Source organism: Tiliqua scincoides, chromosome 2, assembly GCF_035046505.1.
Source record: "Tiliqua scincoides isolate rTilSci1 chromosome 2, rTilSci1.hap2, whole genome shotgun sequence".
NCBI classification, from domain to species: Eukaryota; Metazoa; Chordata; class Lepidosauria; order Squamata; family Scincidae; genus Tiliqua; species Tiliqua scincoides.
In genome coordinates, this window is record NC_089822.1 from 266473704 (window position 1) to 266485406 (window position 11703).

An 11703-nucleotide genomic window follows, 5' to 3' on the forward strand; every position below is an offset into this window, starting at 1 on the left:
GGGGTCTCAATGCGTGGATGAGACGGTGGTGTAGGGAGGAGGGGTTTAGATTCGTTAGGCACTGGGGAACGTTTTGGGACAAGCGGGGCCTGTACAAGAGGGACGGGCTCCATTTGAACCAGAATGGAACCAGACTGCTGGCGCATAACATTAAAAAGGTGGCAGAGCAGCTTTTAAACTGATCCCTGGGGGAAGGCCGACAGGAGCCGAGGGGCATCCGGTTCGGGACTCCTCATCCCTATGGGATGAGGATGGGGAGGTTAGAGAACAACAAGACAAAGGCAGGGTAGGAGAAGAAATTGGGAAAGGTAGGGTGATGGGATGTGATAGACGGTTTGGCACAATGAGAGGATGCGGGGACAAAGGAGCGAATAAGCAGCCCATCCTGGGGCATTCCGTGTATAAATGCTTTTATGCAAATGCCCGAAGTCTACGAGCAAAGGTGGGAGAACTGGAATGTCTGGTGACAAGGGAAAATATTGACATAGTGGGCATAACGGAAACCTGGTGGAATGCGGAGAATCAGTGGGATACCGCAATCCCGGGCTATAAACTCTACAGGAGGGACAGGCAGGGGCGTGTTGGAGGTGGGGTGGCCCTTTATGTTAAGGAAGGGATAGAATCCAGCAAAGTAGAGATTGAAGGTGGGTCCGACTCCACCGTAGAATCTCTGTGGGTTAAATTACCAGGCTTGTGCAGCGATGTAATACTGGGGGTGTGCTATCGTCCTCCAGACCAGAAATCTGATGGGGACCTTGAAATGAGGAAACAGATCAGGGAAGTGACAAGGAAGGACAGGGTTGTAATCATGGGGGACTTCAATTATCCTCATATTGACTGGGTCAATTTGTGTTCTGGTCACGATAAGGAAACCGGATTTCTTGACGTGCTAAATGACTGTGGCTTAGATCAGCTAGTCAAGGAGCCCACCAGAGGACAGGTGACTCTGGATTTAATTTTGTGCGGTACGCAGGACCTGGTTAGAGATGTAAACGTTACTGAGCCATTGGGGAACAGTGATCATGCTGCGATCCGTTTTGACGTGCACGTTGGGGGAAGAATACCAGGCAAATCTCTAACAAAAACCCTTGACTTCCGACGGGCGGACTTCCCTCAAATGAGGAGGCTGGTTAGAAGGAGGTTGAAAGGGAGGGTAAAAAGAGTCCAGTCTCTCCAGAGTGCATGGAGGCTGCTTAAAACAACAGTAATAGAGGCCCAGCAGAGGTGTATACCGCAAAGAAAGAAGGGTTCCACTAAATCCAGGAGAGTGCCCGCATGGCTAACCAGCCAAGTTAGAGAGGCTGTGAAGGGCAAGGAAGCTTCCTTCCGTAAATGGAAGTCTTGCCCTAATGAAGAGAATAAAAAGGAACATAAACTGTGGCAAAAGAAATGTAAGAAGGTGATAGGGGAGGCCAAGCGAGACTATGAGGAACGCATGGCCAGCAACATTAAGGGGAATAATAAAAGCTTCTTCAAATATGTTAGAAGCAGGAAACCCGCCAGAGAAGCGGTTGGCCCTCTGGATGGTGAGGGAGGGAAAGGGGAGATAAAAGGAGACTTAGAGATGGCAGAGAAATTAAATGAGTTCTTTGCATCTGTCTTCACGGCAGAAGACCTCGGGCAGATACCGCTGCCCGAACGGCCCCTCCTAACCGAGGAGTTAAGTCAGATAGAGGTTAAAAGAGAAGATGTTTCAGACCTCATTGATAAATTAAAGATCAATAAGTCACCGGGCCCTGATGGCATACACCCAAGGGTTATTAAGGAATTGAAGAATGAAGTTGCAGATCTCTTGACTAAGGTATGCAACTTGTCCCTCAAAACAGCCACAGTACCAGAAGATTGGAGGATAGCAAATGTCACGCCTATTTTTAAAAAGGGAAAGAGGGGGGACCCGGGAAACTATAGGCCGGTCAGCCTAACATCCATACTGGGTAAGATGGTGGAATGCCTCATCAAAGATAGGATCTCAAAACACATAGACGAACAGGCCTTGCTGAGGGAGAGTCAGCATGGCTTCTGTAAGGGTAAGTCTTGCCTCACGAACCTTATAGAATTCTTTGAAAAGGTCAACAGGCATGTGGATGCGGGAGAACCCGTGGACATTATATATCTGGACTTTCAGAAGGCATTTGACACGGTCCCTCACCAAAGGCTACTGAAAAAACTCCACAGTCAGGGAATTAGAGGACAGGTCCTCTCGTGGATTGAGAACTGGTTGGAGGCCAGGAAGCAGAGAGTGGGTGTCAATGGGCAATTTTCACAATGGAGAGAGGTGAAAAGCGGTGTGCCCCAAGGATCTGTCCTGGGACCGGTGCTTTTCAACCTCTTCATAAATGACCTGGAGACAGGGTTGAGCAGTGAGGTGGCTAAGTTTGCAGACGACACCAAACTTTTCCGAGTGGTAAAGACCAGAAGTGATTGTGAGGAGCTCCAGAAGGATCTCTCCAGACTGGCAGAATGGGCAGCAAAATGGCAGATGCGCTTCAATGTCAGTAAGTGTAAAGTCATGCACATTGGGGCAAAAAATCAAAACTTTAGATATAGGCTGATGGGTTCTGAGCTGTCTGTGACAGATAAGGAGAGAGATCTTGGGGTGGTGGTGGACAGGTCGATGAAAGTGTCGACCCAATGTGCGGCGGCAGTGAAGAAGGCCAATTCTATGCTTGGGATCGTTAGGAAGGGTATTGAGAACAAAACGGCTAATATTATAATGCCGTTGTACAAATCGATGGTAAGGCCACACCTGGAGTATTGTGTCCAGTTCTGGTCGCCGCATCTCAAAAAAGACATAGTGGAAATGGAAAAGGTGCAAAAGAGAGCGACTAAGCTGATTACGGGGCTGGGGCACCTTCCTTATGAGGAAAGGCTACGGCGTTTGGGCCTCTTCAGCCTAGAAAAGAGACGCTTGAGGGGGGACATGATTGAGACATACAAAATTATGCAGGGGATGGACAGGGTGGATAGGGAGATGCTCTTTACACTCTCACATAATACCAGAACCAGGGGACATCCACTAAAATTGAGTGTTGGGCGGGTTAGGACAGACAAAAGAAAATATTTCTTTACTCAGCGCGTGGTCAGTCTGTGGAACTCCTTGCCACAGGATGTGGTGCTGGCGTCTAGCCTAGACGCCTTTAAAAGGGGATTGGACGAGTTTCTGGAGGAAAAATCCATTATGGGGTACAAGCCATGATGTGTATGCGCAACCTCCTGATTTTAGGAATGGGTTAAGTCAGAATGCCAGATGTAGGGGAGAGCACCAGGATGAGGTCTCTTGTTATCTGGTGTGCTCCCTGGGGCATTTGGTGGGCCGCTGTGAGATACAGGAAGCTGGACTAGATGGGCCTATGGCCTGATCCAGTGGGGCTGTTCTTATGTTCTTATGTTCTTACTCTGTCAACAGGCAGAAGATCAGATCTGGAGCCCAGACGTTATTTATTAAATAACTTTTAGTTATTACCTGAGTTGGAGGCATAAAATCTCCCTTCTGTCTCTTGCAGGCAGTGGAGCGGCCTCTGCTTCGTGTTCTGCATCGCCTCCTCTGTGGGCTGAAAAAGGAGGGGCTGCTGCGAAGTCGGCTCAGGTAAGGGGCAGGTGACCAGGGTAGCCTGCAGGGAGCGGCAGCAGAAGGGGCCGCCTCCTTTGCTTCTTCCTTTCCTGTTGCTTCTGGTGCTGCAAGATGTGGGGGTGCCCATTTGCAGAATATTCCACAGGAATGCCATGAGGAGTGCCCTTATGTGCATGTGGTAGCTGCCCCTTTTGACTGGCATTAACTGATCACATTGGCGGCACTCAGGAGGGGCAGGAATGGAGGATGCTCACAGCACATGTCTCAGAAGCAGCTCTAAATACCCTGCAGCTCACCAGGGCAGTTTGCAGAGAGAGGCAGGAGTGAAGGTTCACTATCAATCAAGGTCGCACCTGTGGGAAGCATCCTGAACTGTCTTGTGCCTGTGTAGTTTAATGAGAGCTTATTTCCACACAGCACTCTGCCCAAGAACTGAACGCGGCTAAAGCCATCCGTGTGTATGAGCTGTCATCCCAGGTGCTGTCCACTTGTAGAACCTGAGCTTCTCCTGCTGCTTTGAGAGCCTTCCTGTCATCTTGCCCTGGACCACTGCTCAGACAAGATTCTGTCTGTGGCTCTGCTGCCGCGCTTGGTGGACATGCAGAGGTTGAGTCCCAGGTGCTATTAGGACAGGTGAGGAAGTGTTGCCTTTGGAAGGATAAGTCACTCTGCACGTGCCCAGGAGCACTTTCTCCACCTGTCCTTTACAGAAAGGTTTAGCTCTCCTTCAAAGGGAACCCAGCACATGCTGAGTTAGTTTCAGCCCCAGACACTGGAAAGTTTGCCAGCAGAAAAAGGTGACAGCTGTCAGTTGACTCAGTTAATAAGCAGTGTAGATGGACCCTCCCTTGATGGGGGCCTTCAGAGCAACCACCTGCTGGGGTGTTCTAGCTCTGGCTCCTATACTGAGCAGGACATTGGACTGGATGACCTTGCAGGTCCCTCCAGTTCCCAGATTCTGTGAAAGCTACACAGACCACAAGAACTGAGGTGTCACAGAGTTGGCTGCCTGTGTGGTGTGCAGGAGGGGTATCTAAGATCTGGCAGGGGGCTCTGTGGCTTGAGGAAGGACTGCATGGGGGCCTTCTGGAAGCAGATGTTTGGTGTGATACTTTTTGTTCTTTGTTGTTAACCTAATGAACAAAACTTTAAAACTCAACTGTGTTTTTAAATTGCTGAAATGCAAAGGGTTGAGCTTTGCAGGAAAATATCAGGTTTCCCCTCTTAGAGTCTCTGATATGTGTCTTGGGTAGGGATAATCTGCACCTTTCTTCATTCAGGCTCCAGTGTCCTTTGAGGAGGTGGCTGTGTCTTTCTCCAAGGAGGAGTGGGCTCTACTAGAGCCCAACCAGAAGGCCCTGTATGCGGAAGTGATGCTGGAGAATCTGGAGAACGTGACTTTTCTGGGTAAGTCAGGACCCCTTTGCTTAATCTCCCTAGATCAGGGATCTCCAAACTATGGGCTGGGGGCACTTCCGCCCCCCCACAAGATTTTGTCCAGCCTGCAAGAACTTAAAATATTTTCACTGTTGATGGATTCATTTAAATTTCATTCATTCATTTATGAGAGTGATTTTTTGTGTGTACAATATACAGTGTGGCTCTCTATGGAAAGTTTGGACACCACTGCCCTAGATGCTAAAAGGCATGACTTGTTAGTGTTTATCACCAGTGATTCTGCAGAGAAATGGGGAGCAAATGCCGGGATGGGAAGTTTCCAAAGTAACAATGGTCTTTAAGGGAGGGGGCTGTGGCTTCGTGGCAGAGAAGCTGCTTGGCAAGCAGAAGATCCTGAGTTCAGTCCTTGCTGCATTTCCTGGTAGGGATCTAAAGACTCCCCGAAATCCTGGAGAGGCATTCTGGGCTGCTAGAGACCAATTCCAAGGTGAATGCCTGCCATGGCTCCGAAGGGGAGGGGCTGCTTGAAGGGCAGGCTGATGCTCCTGCAAAACTTAGTGCTTTGCACCTGTTCTAGCTATGCTGCTCTCTGCATATTTTATAGATTGTGAGCCCTTTTGGGACAGGGATCCATTTGGTTACTTTATTTTGTCTGCAAACTGCTTGTGAGAACATTATCATTAAGAATATTCAACAAAAAACAGTTATAGAAATATTCTTAATGATAATCCGAGTGAACTCCTATTCAGTTGTGTGAGTGTCATCAAGGTGGGCACTGATTTTTTTGTTGGTTGACCTGTGCTTTCTCCCCCCCCCCACCACTTCCTGCTTTTTGAGAAGTTGGACAAAAAAGCCAGTGGCTTCTCAAAGCAGCATGCAACATAAGAACATAAAAACAGCCCCATTGGATCAGGCCATAGGCCCATCTAGTCCAACTTCCTGTATCTCACAGCGGCCCACCAAATGCCCCAGGGAGCACACCAGATAACAAGAGACCTGCAAGGCATTCTGGGAATTGTAGTTAAGAACATAAAAACAGCCCCACTGGATCAGGCCATAGGCCCATCTAGTCCAACTTCCTGTATCTCACAGCGGCCCACCAAATGCCCCAGGGAGCACACCTGATAACAAGAGACCTGCATCCTGGTGCCCTCCCTTGCATCTGGCATTCTGACATAACCCATTTCTAAAATCAGGAGGTTGCACATACACATCATGTCTTGTAAACCGTAGTGGATTTTTCCTCCAGAAATTGGTCCAATCCCCTTTTAAAGGCATCTAGGCCAGATGCCATCACCACATCCTGTGGCAAGGAGTTCCACAGACCAACTACGTGCTGAGTACAGAACAACTGCGATCACACCATAACTGGCTCTGGTCTTTACAGTGTGGGCTACCACAGAGTTCTGTTTTGCCCCCCATGCTTTTGTGCATCTATGTAAAGCCACTGCGGGAAGTCATCCAGATCTACCTGTCCTTGCCATCCCGTTCCAGAGAGGCTATGCAAGTCCTGGAGCCCTGCCTGGAGGCGGCTGGGTTCTGGATGAGGGCAACAGATTAAGATTGATTCCAGAAAAGACAGGCCTCCTGATCAGGAAATCCTCAATGCAGGTCCTAAGGCATCTGCCCTCTTTGAATGGGGTAGCAGCCGTCCTGCAGGATCCAATGCACAGTTTGGGATTGCTCCTGGACTCACAGCTCTCCCTGGAGAACCAGGTGGCAGCTGTGCCAGGAGTGTGTTTGCCCAGTTTCGGCTGGTACGCCAGCTATGGCCATACTTGACCCAATCAGACCTTACCACATTGGTCCATGCCTTAGTGACTTCAAGACTGGATTACCATAATGCGTTCTGGCGGTGGGTACTGGAGCTAAGTATTTTCAATCTGTTGGACCGCTGCTTCAGCAACTGCACTGGGTTTCCATTCCTTTCTGGACCCAATGCAAGGTGCTGACCTTTAAAGGTCAATAAGCCCTTCATGGTTTATCTGAGGGATGACCTTCTCCCATACTTTCTGGCCCAATCTCTGTGGCCATCCATCCCATACACAATGTTATATGTTTCAGTCATGCCCCTCTTGGGGATCTTGGAAAGAAACACTACGGTGATTACTCCAGCACTCATTTCTTGTAGCTTTGTGCTATGCAGTCATGTTGACACCTCTCCCCCCTCCCATTTTTGCCTGTTGGTTGGTGAAAAGGCTCCCCTGCCACAAGGGCAATGCAATCAGATATTAAGCAGGATGGGAGATGCAATGGATCCAGTCTTGATCTCTCCACTTCAGTTGAGCTCAGTGCCTTCTCCCTGCCATTTAAAAAAGAACAAAACCCTTCAGGGAAAAGCCCCTCTGTACAAAACAGGTGATCCAGGGTTTCTCAGACACTACTGCAGCATTGAAGCTGCTGAGAGAACCTAGGGGGAGACCCCTATCCTGTGACCCTCTAAAGCAGGGGTCTCCAACCTTTTCAGTAGGAGGGCCACATTGTATATTTTACATATTTTCCTGGGCTGAAAAAATCAGTGATGCTCGGAACAGTTTCTGGCCAATCCATTGCAGTAACCTGGTTTGTCATCATTTGTTTACATAGGTACAAAAGTGGTGCTGTGTCCTTCCTGTGGTCCTTTTACAGGATGATTGAAAAGTCAACATGCGGAAACCCAGTTTGTTTTATTGGCAGGGATGAGGTTAACATTGAATAATTATGCCATGTGGATCTTGCAGCACGTTGCCCAGGTGATTGAAAGTGAGGGTTAGCCAGGCTGGCACACTCTGGCCATGTACAGAGAAGTGCGGCAGACTTAATTGCACATGTTGACTGTCTAGCTGTAGTTGGGGAAAAATTATGTAAGTTGCTGTGGGTCGGATAAAGACTTGTGGCAGGCCAGATTTGGCCCCCAGACTGGAGTTTGGAACCCCTGCTCTAACTGCTGAGAGTTGGTCCCTGGTGTGAAGGAAATCAGATCTCACTCCTTTATAGCTGGGTAACCTTTCTATTACCCTCAGAGTGATCAAGTAGCCATAAACCCTTATGGTCACTGAGCTCCCGCAGATCTCTCCAAGGCAGATTGCCAAATAGCTCCTAAACCTCGGAGCTTCCACTCCTGATAGCCAGGATAAATTTGGGGAACCCTCCCCTTGAGTCGTACTCCAGCTGACACCCCCTTGGGCTCAGCTTAATAAAAAGGAGTAGGGTCTCCAGGGTCCACCCCAGCCACACTGGATTGCCTCCCACAACCAGTCTCTGTGCTCCCTTCCAATCCCAATAATCCAGTCAGTTGTAATAAGTAGGGTTTATTGCATAAAGGCTTAAAGCAGGGTTATACAGACAGCACTGCATAGTCTAAAATTTAGGCAAAGAGTATAGCATTACAATACAACACTCAGTCTAATAAAACAATAACAACTACCTCCTAACTCTAACTATCACTCACCGAAATCTTAGCATTCCAAAATCTGATCTAGCCCATCTTGCTGCAGTCAAGTTGGGTTCACTCCTGGCAGAGCGGTCCAGGATCTCAGGCCCCCTTAGCCAGAAACAAAGTCAGCCCAGCATAAGCGTCCCTCCCTCACCTTTATAGGTCTCCTGACCCATCCACCAATCAGAACTCGGTGCCAGCCGAACATTCTAGGGGTGAACGTGCCACAAGCCTCCTTACTCATGGTGGAATCCCCCCTCCCATCCCGAGACACTCACAGCTGAACCCTGTTGTAAATTAAGCTGGCCTTGGAGCCCACTTGGTAGCTTGGTACGATATCAGAGGCCCCTGTGAAGCAACCTCCTCCATAGTTCTCCCAGGCCTGGTATGCACTAATTAAGGTTGGATACAGCTGAGGTCTGACACTGGGGCCTACCAGCATGGCTACCAGAAGATCTTTCTTTATTCAGATGTTACCTGATCCTTGATTTCCCTTTTTTTGTCACACCTGGGAAGGGCTGCAATCCTGTGCATAATTTCCTGGGAGTCATATCTACTGAATCTCTTGGGTTTACTTCTGAGTATATTTATATGTTAAATAGTGTGCATTGGAAGATCCATCTCTCTGTTGCTAATCAAGATATTATCTCTCTGTTCCAGGAAGGTGCAGCCAGGACTATGAGATTAAGAGGAAGCCACATGGGGTGTCATCAGAAACAGCCTTTCGTGATGTAGAGGAGGTCACTTTTAGAGACCAGGATGGATCCAGGAGGCAGGAGGGAAGACCAGCACCTGTCAGGAGGACTAAAGTGCTCATTTTTCAGGTTTCTGATTTCCATGAAATCCCAAACCAGCAAGAACATCCAAAGGGGAAGAGAAGGGAAAGGGGGGAAACAATCAGTTCTGAATCCTACATTAATGAACACAGTGAAATCTGCACAGGGAAGAAAAGGCTGAAGTGCTCTGAGTGGAGAAAGAGCTTCAGGTCAAGCTCGCACCTCGGACCAGATGAAAAATTCCAGAACAGTGAGAAAGCTGTGCATGGAGACATTTCAATCAAGCAGGAGGGAGGCCAGATAGTGAAAGAGAGAAAAATATCTGATGCTCATCAGGGTGGGGATTTGCCTGTCTTTCCAGATAATCCAGAAAAAGAAACTAGAAAGATGAAGGAAAAAGCCCTTCAAAGTGCAAAAACCTCCAACAGTAAATCAAAACATGAGAAACCATATCAATGCTTGGAGTGTGGAGTGTGCTTCAGTAAGGCAGCAAACCTCACTGTGCATCAAAAAACCCACACTGGGGAGAAACTGTATAAATGCTTGGAGTGTGGAAAGAGCTTCCATAGGCGAGCAAACCTCACTGTGCATCAAAGGACTCACACAAGGGAGAAACCATATAAATGCTTGGAGTGTGGAAAGAGCTTCAGTCAGAACGGAAGGCTGAATGAGCATGAAAGAACTCACACTGGGCAGAAACCTTATAAATGCTTGGAGTGTGGAAAGAGCTTCAGTCAGAGAACAAGCCTCGCTGTGCATCAAAGAATCCACACTGGGGAGAAACCTTATAAATGCTTGGAGTGTGGAAAGAGCTTCAGTCAGAACAGAAGGCTGAATGAGCATCAAAGAATTCACACTGGGGAGAAACCTTATAAATGCTTGGAGTGTGGAAAGAGCTTCAGTCAGAGAACAAGCCTCGCTGTGCATCAAAGAATCCACACTGGGGAGAAACCTTATAAATGCTTGGAATGTGGAAAGAGCTTCAATAAGAGATCAAATCTCGCTGCACATCAAAGAATCCACACTGGAAAGAAACCATATAAATGTTTGGAGTGTGGAAAGAGCTTCAGTAAGAGATCAAACCTCGCTGAGCACCAAAGAATCCACACCGGGGAGAAACCTTATAAATGCTTGGAGTGTGGAAAGAACTTCAGTCAGAACGGAAAGTTGAATGAGCATCAAAGAACTCACACTGGGGAGAAACCTTATAAATGTTTGGAGTGTGGAAAGAGCTTCATTAAGAGATCAAACCTCGCTGAGCATCAAAGAATCCACACTGGGGAGAAACCTTATAAATGCTTGGAATGTGGAAAGAGCTTCAATCACAGGGGAAGCCTCGCTGTGCATGAAAGTATCCACACTGGGAAGAAACCATATAAATGCTTGGAGTGTGGAAAGAGCTTCAGTCAGAACGGAAGGCTGAATGAGCATCAGAGAACTCACACTGGGGAGAAACCATATAAATGCTTGCATTGTGGAAAGAGCTTCAGTCAGAGGACAAGCCTTGCTGTGCATCAAAGAATCCACACTGGGGAAAAACCATATAAATGCTTGGAGTGTGGAAAGAGCTTCAGTAAGAGATCAAACCTTGCTGAGCATCAAAGAATCCACACTGGGGAAAAACCATATAAATGCTCGGAGTGTGGAAGGAGCTTCAGTAAGAGATCAAATCTCGCTGAGCATCAAAGAATCCACACTGGGGAGAAACCATACAAATGCTTGGAGTGTGGAAAGAGCTTCAGTCAGAACGGAAGGCTGAATGAGCATCAAAGAACTCACACTGGGGAGAAACCATTTAAATGCTTGGAGTGTGGAAAGAGCTTCTGTAAGAGAGCAAAGCTCAATGTGCATCAGAGAATCCACACTGGGGAGAAACCATATAAATGCTTGCATTGTGGAAAGAGCTTCAGTCAGAGGACAAGCCTTGCTGTGCATCAAAGAATCCACACTGGGGAAAAACCATATAAATGCTTGGAGTGTGGAAAGAGCTTCAGGCAGAGATCAGACCTGACTGTGCATGAAAGAATCCACACTGGGGAGAAGCCATAAATGCTTGGCGTGTGGAAAGAGCTTCATAGAGAGGTCAGACCTGACTGTGCATCAAAGAATCCACACTGGGGAGAAGCCATAAATGCTTGGCGTGTGGAAAGAGCTTCAGGGAGAGGTCAGACTTGACTGTGCATCAAAGAAGCCACACTGCTGAACATCCATATAAATGCTTGGAGTGTGGAAAGAGCTTTAATTAGAAGGCAAGCCTCTCTGTGCATCAGAGAATCCCTCATCATCATCATTGGCATCCTTCAGTCTTGGGAGACTAATGTGGCTGAATAGGACGATTCGGGAGTGACAATCCCTTCCACACTGGGAGCAAGTGCAGTCTGTCCCTGGTCTGTCTTCCTGGCTGTGGGCCTTCCTTCTTTGCCTCTCAGCCTCAGACTGTTGGCCAAGTGTCTCTTCAAACTGGGAATGGCTGTGCTGCACAGCCTGCCTCCAAGTGGGACTCTCAGAGGCCAGGGTTTCCCATCTGTTGAAGAGACACTTGG

The 11703-nt window shown here is 48.0% G+C and overlaps 1 pseudogene; it reads left to right on the forward strand.

Moving 5' to 3' along the window:
* The first annotated feature begins 4866 nt into the window (after window positions 1-4866).
* On the forward strand, window positions 4867-11703 carry LOC136640352 (zinc finger protein 420-like; annotated as a pseudogene).